Here is an 11,930-nt window from a genome sequence, read left to right on the forward strand (position 1 = left end):
ATAAACGAGGGTTCACTGTAATGAACTATTGTCATCATTTTTGCTTTTCAAAATTAAAAAATTGCCATTCATACAAATATTTTCTATAATGTGTTTTTCTATAATACCAATATATAACAGACTTACTACAAAAAAACCCATTATATTGATCCAGTATACTTTTAGGCATTCATACTTTAGAGAAAGTATTTTACGCTGCAATAAATTGTACAAGAACTCTATTTAGCTCTTTTGAATCACTAATAGTTGTACCATGTATTGTTATGGGTGACAGAGGGGTAAATATGGAATTGGTATAAGGATGAAGCAGGAAATAGGCAGTATCATATACAATGGTCCCTCCTCTGTAGGGATGATGAGCTGAGCCACAATTCAAAACACTTTTAGTGTGAAAAGTGAAAAGAAAATTGAGACTGCTTTGTAGAAATGGAGCTGAATGATCACTATGGAAAAAAAACAACAGTTTACACTATTCCAATAATCATTGTGCTCAGAATGTGAAAGCAAGCTACACTATCTCTAAGAAAAAAGACTTTCAGATAGGATTTATTACCACATAGGATATGAATTATGGACTTCTTCCTATGCAAAATGAATAGGAAAGGCAATTTTTCTTCTTTCCTTTCTGTAAGCACAGAGTTGAAATAGCTCAAATAGCTTACCTTATGATAGTAATTTTACAACCAGACAAGAGAGACATAATTGATGATGTCTTCTTGACTTGAAAATGCATGTTTTAGATGGTCCTCGTCACATGCATGTATCTGCATGACTGCCTTATGCATGGCATGAGATTAGCTTTTCTTTCTCAGCAAGAGTTGAGGAAGGTGAGAGTGAGAGCAACCAGATGGAAGTGACAAAGTTAATAAACTTATCGTAGAAATGACATTCTATCACTTCTATTAAATTCTACCCTTTAAACAGGAGTCACTCAAGCCAGCTCAAATTCAAGTAGAGGGGCTTACAAAAGACATGAGGATATAGCAGCCATCTCATCAGAAGCAAGGCAGGAATCTCACTAACATCGAGAAAGAAGAACCAAGAGTGGAGTGAATCCTTTGGATCCTGAGATATCTGCATATTGAACCTCTCAATGCAGGGGCGTGAAACAGTGACACTATAGAACCAGTAGAGGAGTGGCAACATCAGAACCCAGAACTGGAGCAAAAACAGATGTGGGATTTTCATATAATGGACCAAATACATCTGGTTGCCTCATGGCAGGAGACTTGCTTGCAGCACACAGTGCTTCCAGTCACTAAACTGGTAAAAATAGATTGGGAAGTAGAGGCATGGCTGATCCCTGCTTCATAGGCATTGGCCTTGGGCTGATCTGGAATTTGATTCTCTATTTTCCTGGTGAAATAATATGAGGTCAGATGATGCCCCTACAAATTATTAAATAATAGATAAAGCATATTTTAAAAGACTATGGGGTGGGGTGGCAGCTGGGCCTGCAGGCTATCTCGCCACCTGGCCTTGTTTAACAAGCAGGACCAATTTTCTATCAAAATCAGAAACTATGGAGGCGAGGTCCAGGGTACTGCCCTGGTAGATGCAAGATGGCAGACAGTGCTGAAGATTGGGAAGACGAGAGAATGTGCTGCTGGCTGGAGATCTTGAGCTGACCGGAGATCTGGATCAGACAGGAGATTGGGGGCAGGCCGGGGATTCAAAGCAGGCCAGTGATCTGGAGTAGGCTGCAGGACTCACAAGTAGACAGACCAGAGAGCTGAGCAGAGTTCTTGTCTTCTCTTGGCTGTGGATACTGAGCTGGAGCTGATTCCGTTTCCCAGGACATCCTCAGCCAGTGGCCAAACTGCCCACCCTCACATCCCTTTCCAACCCCAAACATCAGGATTAAGGTCCTGTGGGTACAGAACAGCTGGAGTGGTGGTGGTGGTGGTGGTGGTGGTGGTGGCGGTGGTGGTGGTGTAAGAGTACATGACAACTGTATGTGAATGGGGTAAGATATGCAAAAATAAATAAACAAGGGTTCCTGGGGGGTTGGGTGGGAGAGGGAGGGGATAAAAGCAAGTTGATATCAAGGAGTGCAAGAAAAAAGAAAGTGTTTTGAAACTGATTGTGGTAACGATTGTACAATACTGCTTGATGTGATTGGATTATGAACTGTTATGACATCCGTAAGAACTCCCGATAAAATTATTTAAAAGAAGAGAGAGAGAGAGAGAGTTAGGACTCAATCATAGCAGCAATTGGGAGGATGGTGCTGAAGTTGTGGTTGTTAGGCACCATTGAGTCAGCTCCTACAACAGCCAGACTAGGCAGGACTGACAGAAACACTGTGCGATTGGCGCCATCCTCCTGCCTGAGTCCACTGGTGCAGCCAGTATGTCAATCTAGCTCATCCAGGGCCGTCCTTCCTCTTATTCGCTGCTCCTTCACTTTACCAAACATGATGTCCTTCTCCAGGGACTGGTCTCTCCTGACAGTACGTCCAAAATATGTCAGTATGTTAGATCCTGGAGAAGGTAATGGTTTATTCTTTTGTAAGAGCACGAGGAATAAGAATGAACTCATTCACACCTAAAAATAAGAAGAGCCTTATCTTGGCACTGTTTTGTTCTGAATTTCTGCTAGAGAGTGAAATAATTAACTACTTAAAACTCTAATACACACACACATATCCACACATCATATAAATCCTGAGGGAATCTTTAAGTCATATATTCACTTACATGGTGAAAAATCATTATAAACATATTAAATTATGACCATGGCTAGGACATATTGCCAATTTGTAATGTGGAAACTAGCAAATTATAAATAACAGGGATGTTGTTTTCTTTGTTTGGCGCCATCAAGTTGGTTCCAACTCCTAGACACCGTACACAACAGAAGGAAACACTGCCTGGTGCTGTGCCATCCTCACAATTGCTCTTATGTTTGGCTCATTGTTGCAGCCACTGTATCAATGTATCGTGTTCAGGGCCCTCCTCTTTTTGCTGCTCTTTTAATTTACTAAGCTTGATGTCCTTTTTCAGATACCGATCTCTCCTAAAACTTGTGCAAAGTATATAAGACCAATTCTAGCCATCTTTGCCTCTAAGGAGCATTCTGGTTGTACTTCTTCCAAGATAGATTTGTATGGTCTTTTGACAGCCCATGGTATTTTTAATATTCTTACCAGGCCCATAAGTCATATACAGTTATTCTTCTCTCTTTGTTATGCAATGTCCAACTTTGACATGCACATGAGTCAATTGAAAATATTATGACATGAGTCAAGTACACCTTAGTTCTCCAAGTAACACCCTTTCTTCCAACACTTTAAAGAGGTCTTGTGCAGCAGATTTACCATATGCAATGTGTCATTTTATCTCTGGACTGATAACTCCATGAACATTGGTGGTATAAGTAAGATTAAATCCTTGATAACTATCACTGAAATTGAAATTGACACTGTCAATAACGTTACTGGTTAAGAAAAAAATAATCTTACCCATCAAGTATCCTAGGCAGAAAATAAAATTGTACTTCATATTGATGAAAGAAATTGAATATATTCCAGACCCACTCTATAGACTATGCTTCAATAACTGATTTACATGATGGTAATAGTGTCTTTCACTCCTGCCTAATAAAAGATACAAGAAATGGCATGAGACACAGCACAGTGATGTTTATCTTGGTAGAAAACCATAGCTGCTAAAAACAACAAAAATTACTATTATGCACTATTTTTTTTTAAGTAATGGTGCTTGCTACCTATTTCCGTTCCAAAGTAGCGTTAGGATTTTTTTTTGTCTCCTTTCCACAGGCTGGCAAAAGCTGTAGGCAGAACAACTTACATTTCTTTTCGCCCTACCCTGACAAAGATATATACTCTGTTTCTTGAAGTATCATTTCCTCCATGGAAAACAACAGTGCCTCAGGAAATAGATATGAAACAAAAGGATTAGCTTTCCCTGGTGAATAAGAAGCAAATCTTATGGAAATAAAGCCAGAGGGGAGGGGGCATTAAACTGTACACACAAATTGTTGAAAAAGAAAATAATAATGTCTATATAAGTTTGTGGTAGCCATTTGAGTTTGGAAAATTCTCTTCAATAATTTAAACATGGCATAATGACATGAAAACATCTAAGTATTTCAATGCTAAAAATCCCTTTTAGCAACCTAATTTAAGTTATTAATATTTTTCCTAAGGAATTAATCTCTCTCACACACACACCTTTTAACAGATCATTTAAAGGTACTATTCCTAAAGTTCCCTATTTTAATTATACAATGTACAACAATGTCCAGAAAAATCTCAACATATAACATGTCCAGAAAAATAGCCACTAATTAAAAAATAATTAAAAACCCCCAATCAATGCCATCAAGTTAATTCCCTTTCATAGTGACCCTATGCAGGGTTTCACAGGCTCTAAATCTCTGTGTGAGAAAAAGCTCTCAACTATCCTTTGTAGAGAACAGATGGCTTTGAACTGTTGACCTTGCAGTTAACAGTTCATTGTTTTTAAGACACTGCCATTAGAGCATTAGAGCTCCTTGATTTAAAACTTTTTTTTGGTATTATATTGATGTTCAATCTAACGTGATGCATCACTTTTAGAGAACAGCCAATCTCTCTTTAATTAAATAAGGTAATTTGAGTCATATATTAGTCTATGAATCAGTTCAATAATATAAACAAATGATTTCCTGAAGAGAGAAAACTTAGCTCCAAACATATTATCAAATAGTAGAACAGTGGTTCTCAACCTTCCTCATGCCGTGACCCTTTAATATAGTTCCTCATGTTGTGGTGACCCCCAACCATAAAATTATTGTCGTTGCTATTTCATAACTGTAATCTTGTTATTGTTATGAATGAGGCGACCCCTGTGAAAGGGTCATTCGACCCCCCCAAAGGGGTCACAACCCACAGGTTGAGAATCGCTGTACTGAACTAATGATGTGTGATAAGAAGCAGGCTCTCGACTACACAGATTGACACAGTGGAAGCCACAATGGGCTCAAGCACAGGAACGTTTGTGAATACAGCTCAGGACAGGGCCATATTTTGTGTGTGTTCTGTTGTACATAGATAGGGCTGCCGTGAGTGAGAACCCAGGTGATGGTGTCTAACAAGAAGAACACAAGAGGCAAGCATGAACAACTATTGTGTATGTTAGGTGAGATATGTATGGCAGAACTTCTTCCCACAAGGAAAGGCTATAGGCAGGAAAGTTCTGAAATCTTGGATAATGGTTGCTATAGGTAAGAAAAAAATACCACCACCACCACCACCCAAGACACCCCCACAACCAGTCAGACGTTGAATAAGAGTTAGAGGATTTATTCAGGATTACAGAGACATCTATATAGAAAATGACTGATTTGCTTAGGTGAAACCATAGAAATTTCAGACATTGTGTCCTGAGCAAGATGGGCATTGATGAGAAAAACAAAAAATACAAATTGATTATCATAAAATAATTGATTGGTTAGTTTTGATGGATATCACAAAGGTGAGGTACAATGTGAAGGAAGTCTTCTAATGATACCTATGCTTAAAATTGTTTAGGCCGATTATAAAATTTATAATCATAGTCACAAGATACTTACAATGAATACTCTTATGAACATATTATAAAACTGTCTAAATTGATGTAAATATTCTTTAAAACTGGCTTCAGTAATCTGAAGGTTCATTCGTTAGAGATTATTTACTTAAGTGCATTTATCTTTGTTTCCTTAGAAATATTTTAGGTAGGAGTAGACAATTGAAGCAAGCCCTCCCTCTTGAGACTTTGTTTCTATATATTTTTATCATAAATGGAATATTTCCTAAGGCTATTTCACACCAATGGTTCTCTGATAAAACTACCTTTCTATCCTGAGGTGTATACTTTCCACATATCCGCATGACTGCAGAGAAAACATCCTCTTTAATTATTTATGGCATCTGTCAATGACCATATCCAGAAAACAGGAGTTTTTCCTGGATTAAACATGGATTCCCATTTAGGCAGTTGGATAAAAAGATCAATTCAATCCAGGAAGAACTGAGTTGTTTCCAATAACTCAGTTTTGATTTAAGAAGGCTATGAATTTCTCATATCTGGACGTGACATGGAAGTGCCAAGGTAAAGAATCTCAGTTATAATTTGGAAGACTAAGTGTCATAGTAGGTAATAAAGATGGTACAAAAACAGATTTTCCCAGGATACTCATTGCATATTCGATTGCAGTCAGATCCATGCAATACCACTTAAATCAAAATGCTTAAACTAGAGATTAGACAGAATAGTATAAGTAAGATTCTGGGCACAAGTTGATCTGTTTAGCTATTTTCTGTAAAGACTCTCTTACTACAAGAAAGTAGATTATTCTTGCTAAGAATTATTAAGGACAAACTTGCCAAACATTTCATTTTTCCTTGGATCTACAAGCAATGTTCATGGAAGCAGAAGTTAAGAAATAAAACAATGTATTAAATGCATATATCTGTTCCATAAGATCTTTTTAAAAGTTTTGAAGGGAAAATATTTCACCTTGACAACAAAGTGTGCCTAATCCAAACCATGGCATTTTCACTAGCTCAACACATGTGAAATCTGGGCATTAAATAAGATAAAAGATGAATTGAGGCAATTGATTTTGGTGTTAGTAATACATACACCTTGAAATGGCAGGCAAATGGAGAAATCTCGTTTTGAAAGGGATATAGCCAGAAGGCTCCTTAGATATCAGGTGGTGAGATTTGCTCTCACATACTATGATGATGTATGAGAAGATAATCATCCCTAAAAAGGACATCATGCTTGATAACATAGAGGTTCAATGAAAAAGAGAAAGGCTTTTGTGGAGGTGCATTCACAGAGTGGTTGCAACAATGGTTCAGTCATAATGATAACTTTATGATAGAACAGGAGTAGCTAGTGCTTCATTTCACTGTCCAAATGGTCACAATAGGTCAAAATAAACTGAATGGAACCTTATGAAAACAAACCAACCTGTTTTTTCTTAAATAAAATGATTTAACTATGTGCAGTGCATAGATCTCATAGAGTGTGAAAAGGAAAAATGGACCCATACATGTAAAATACTTGCATCACAATATAATAATAATTTATCAGTTATCAAGGGTTCATGAGGGAGAGGGAACTGGGGAGGGAGGGGAAAAATGAGGAGCTGATACCAAGGGCTCAAGTAGAAGGAAAATGTTTTGAGAATGATGATGGCAACAAATGTACAAGTGTGCTTGACACGATGGATGGATGTAGGGATTATGATAAGAGTTTTATGAGCCCCCAATAAAATGATTACAAATACTTCTATTGCCTGAAAATAAAGATGAGAACTATTGTTATTCATATAAGTATCATAAGATAATAAAACAACAAGATGTGCTGTTAGGTGGTGACAGGTCTTCCCTGCTCATCTTGACCCTCGTGCACAGAACTACACACCTCCACATCCGGCATCATCCTCAGAATTATCCCGATGTTTGAGCTCACGGTTGCATTCACTGTGTTAGACCGTTTGTCAAGGTGATTCCACTTTTTGATGCCTCTACCTTACCGACCCTGAGGACCTTCTCCAAGGACTTGTGTTTTCTGACAAGTCCAAAGTTTGTAAACTGTCTCTCCATCCTTGTCGCTCAGGAGCATTCTGACTTTATTTCTTGCAAGACAGATTTGTTACTTCTTTTGACAGTTCATACTATTTGCAATGTTCTTTGCCATTATTTTTCAACGCTTTAAAGAGGTCTTATACGAAGATATACCCAAAGACATGTCATTTGAGCCTTTGATTGCTGTTTCCATGCATATTTATTATGCATAAAACAAGATGAAATCCTCGACAACTTTAATATTTTATGTTTATCATGATGTAGCCTATTGGTCCAGTCATGATGATTTTGGTCATCCTTCCATTGAGTTGTGATTCATACTGAAGGCTACAATCCTTGTTCCTCATGAGCAAGGACTAGAAACCCTGCTCTCTTACATCAAGCAAGGCTGTGGCATCTGCGCATTACCAGTTTTTAAGGTCTTCCTCTTTCCTGGTGCCTCATTCTTTTGCACACAATCCAGCTTCTCAGATGATTTTCTCAGTGTACTAGTTACAAGACTCCCCTTGAAGATAAATACAAGTGTAGGGTGGTGATTCGACCTTTCAATCAGGTCACTCACAGTCTGATAGTACCTCCTGTGGTCATGGCTTTCTCATAAAAAGGGCCCTGCGAACCTTTCTCTCTCTCCACCTTCATCTTCCTGCCGGATGACCCTAGTGGCTGCTAGAGCCACCACCATTGCAGCCACATGACTTTGCACCCACTGGCCTGTGATCTTCCTGCATTCTGCATCATTGCATTTGTCTGTGTGAGTTTGAAGAGGAAGTTATAGATTGGTATCTGATTTATGGACTTGGATTGGACTGGACTATGATGTTTCCTTGATATATAATGACTTCCTGATAGAAAGCTCTTTCTTAAGCATACACGAGTCTCATTGGATTTGTTTCTCTAGTCAACCCAGCCTAACACACTCAGTATGAGATTGAATAAGTATGGCAAGAGGCTATAAGCATGACACAAGCTCTCCTGATTTTAAACATGTAGTATTTCCTTGGGCTGTTTGTTTGTGTGTTTGTTTCCTTTGCCATTGCTTTTCAACTGCTTCTGGATCTATGTTCAATTCCACATGAGCACAATGAAGAGTACTAGCATTCCTATTCTTCTCAAACTATCCATAGTTTGTAATTATTCACCCAGGCAAATGCCTTTGTGTAGTCAATAAAACATAAGAAAACATCTTTCTGGTGTTCTCTGCTTGCAGTCAAGGTCTGTCTGACATTGCATTCTCTTCTGAATCTGGCCTAAATTTCCATCAGGACCCTGTAACCATACTGCTGCAATGTTTGTTAGATGATTTTCAGGAAATTTTACTTACATGTGGTGTCAACTACATTGTTCTATAACTTGAGCATTCTCTTGGGTCGGCTTATTTGGAATGGATGCTGCTGTGGATCTCTTCCAGTCAGTTGACCAGGTAGCTGTCCTCCAAGTCTCCTGGCATAGAGAAGTGGAGATTTCCATCAGTTCCTGGAGCTTTGTTTTTGGTGAATGCTTTCAAGGCAGGTGATTTGTTTCCTTTATTACAATTGATCCTTGATCATATGTACTTCTCGAAGTGGGTGAATGTCAAATATTTCTTTTGGGTACAATGGATCTGTGTATTCATTCCATCTTCTTTTCATGTCTCATGTATCATCCAATATTTTGCCCATAGAATTTTCCAATACTGCAATTTGACACTTGAATATTTTTTCTTGACATCTTTCAGCTTAAGGTATGGTGCATGCTAGTCCCTTTTGATTTTCTTACTCTAGGTCTTTGAACATTTCATTATAATATTTAACTTCCTTTTCTCAAGTGTCCCATCAACATTTCCTGCTCGCTTGTTTCCTCCATCATTTCTTCCACGTGTCTTGCCTTAACTACTCTAGATGAAGATTAAGTTTCAGGGTCTTTTATGACACTTATTAAATAATTTCAGGGGTACAACTTTTGCAAGTAAAGAATTTCACACTTCTTTGGAAAGCATTAACATTAACTTAACACCAAATATTAACCTTAATTTTCCTTGTGAAAAGAGTAGGAAGAAGTGTTACTTAGAAATTTTTGAAAGCTGTTTAAAATACATTGAGCAAGGTGAGTCTAACCCATTACAAATAAATACATGTCCTATGATCACCTAGGAGATAGATCTCATGTGTATAAGATATTATTATTCCCGATTCTTAATTTGTACTTACTCATCAATCCTATCCTCTAAACAGCATTGCTAAAAATGTAGTTCCTCTTGTGAGAACTGAACTATGGTAATGTATGATATGAAGTATTTGCATTCAGAAAAAAATATATTTTGTACTACTGAGACAATTCATTTGTTCTTTATTGTGTTTTAACAGGATTAAATGTTCTCACTTCTAATTTTCCCCATGTAGTCCTGTTACTTAAGTACATTTTGTCTTCCTTTGATCTATGGAGTCTAATTTTGTTTTCAAATTTCACAACCAAAATTCTGAAAGATGGTAATCTTTTCTTCCAAGCATTTTACAATGGATGGTTGGGGTCTAAGAAAATCTGACATATCCAAATGAGAAAAGTACATATATATTAAAAATGAATAATTAATGTCCATTAAGCATTGTCAGCTCTGATAGTTTATTTAACCAAAAATGATAAATATATTTGCCTTAATATTTACAATGCGTGCTTTGTTTAGTTTCTTTTTTAGGTAGGTTTGCAAGATTTGAATTAGAAAGAATATTTTAACCAAAAATTGAAAAGATACTAAGTGCCTGAAAACAGCATTATTCGACTGAAAATATGACATCTTATTATCAAACACATGAAAATATAGGAATGTTTGTCACTGAGATTTCCAGGATTTTGGTCATGTTTCTATTATACACTTTCTTCTCTTTGCTCAAAATTACTGGTCTGATCCTAAAGAATACTTATATCTGGTATCAAAGTTTTCCAAAATTTATAATAAGCAGTTTGTTATTTGGTTTTAGTTTTCTCTTTTTGCATTTAAAATGTTTTGGGAGACTTTTTATTTCATTCCCTTTACACATATAATTTAATTTTACTAATTTATTTCACTAATTAATTTAACGAATTTTATTCATTTAATTTCACAAATGATGTTAATTTTAATATAACCCCCAATTAATGAGTTGGTGACAACTTATAATTCTCATATCTTCTTACAGTTTGTGTCTTCGTGCCGAATATAAAGACAACTTTACAACCATCAGGTCGATTCTGACTTGAAGAGACTTTAGAACACAGGATAGACCCTCCTCTGTGGGTCTCCAAAACTATACTTTATGGGAATAGAAAAACTCATCTTTTTCTGGGGGAGTAGCTGATGGGCTCAAACTTCTGACCTTGAGGTTTGCAGCACAAGGCATAGCCCACTACACTACCGAGGCTCCTCACACCAAATATCAAGTAGAATAAATAAATACATCTCAAATCTGCATGTCAAATAACCTTCTACTATTAAAGCATTTTATGTTTTTCAAATTTACCCTGCTAAGTAGTTCTACGTTTGTATACATTTTTCCTTTCTTTTTTGGCTATTATAGAACTAGAAATAAATTATTTTGCTGAATTATTATTTGAAAATTTGCACAAGAAAATAATCGATGATAAGTTTCATTTGGCCTAATACCTAAGTGAATATAATCAAAAGTTTATCTTTTGTCATTTACTTCATGCTATGATCCATTACAGTGTACTTTTGTCTTGCTCCACACTGTTTCCGAAGTTCCTGATTCACACCTCGACCAAATGATGTTTCTTTTAACATCAGTGAGGCTTCAATTACCACTCACCCCAAATCACCTGGAATATGTCAGACCTTCACAGCTAGGATTATGCTGAAAATGGATTATCGGCAGACAACAGATTTCAGAATCGGCATTCATCTTCTCAAGAGAGCTCATTAACCTTTAAAGGTTTGTACATGATCCCATAATTATCTTGCAATGGGATTTTTATTTCTCCTTTATTTTATTAGGCTGCCCCTTGTATGGCCCATGATGAGGCAGGCTTTATTATTATTATTATTCTCTGTGCTGACAAAGCAGTCAGTAACACAGAGAAAAATTTTTTTTCTGAAAACCATCGTTGATGCTATTGCTTCATTTGACAGGAATGAGATACCGTGGCATTTTATGCATAATAGATTAATACAAAACTACTTGAAAAAATGTAAAGTATTATTATATCAATATTCCGTATATTTTCTTTTTTCCAGTATATGTCCTCAAACTGCTTTGCTTCAGAAGTACATTCATATTTCACATAATCTACAAATCTTTATTACTTGTAATATTTAGCAGGCTATAATCTTTCTTACTATCTCTCAAGGACTTTCATTTTCCTGATAGGTCTG

The sequence above is a fragment of the Echinops telfairi genome, unplaced genomic scaffold (assembly GCF_000313985.2).
Source record: "Echinops telfairi isolate 266 unplaced genomic scaffold, ASM31398v2 ScPeMD7_7468;HRSCAF=8506_0, whole genome shotgun sequence".
Lineage (NCBI taxonomy): Eukaryota > Metazoa > Chordata > Mammalia > Afrosoricida > Tenrecidae > Echinops > Echinops telfairi.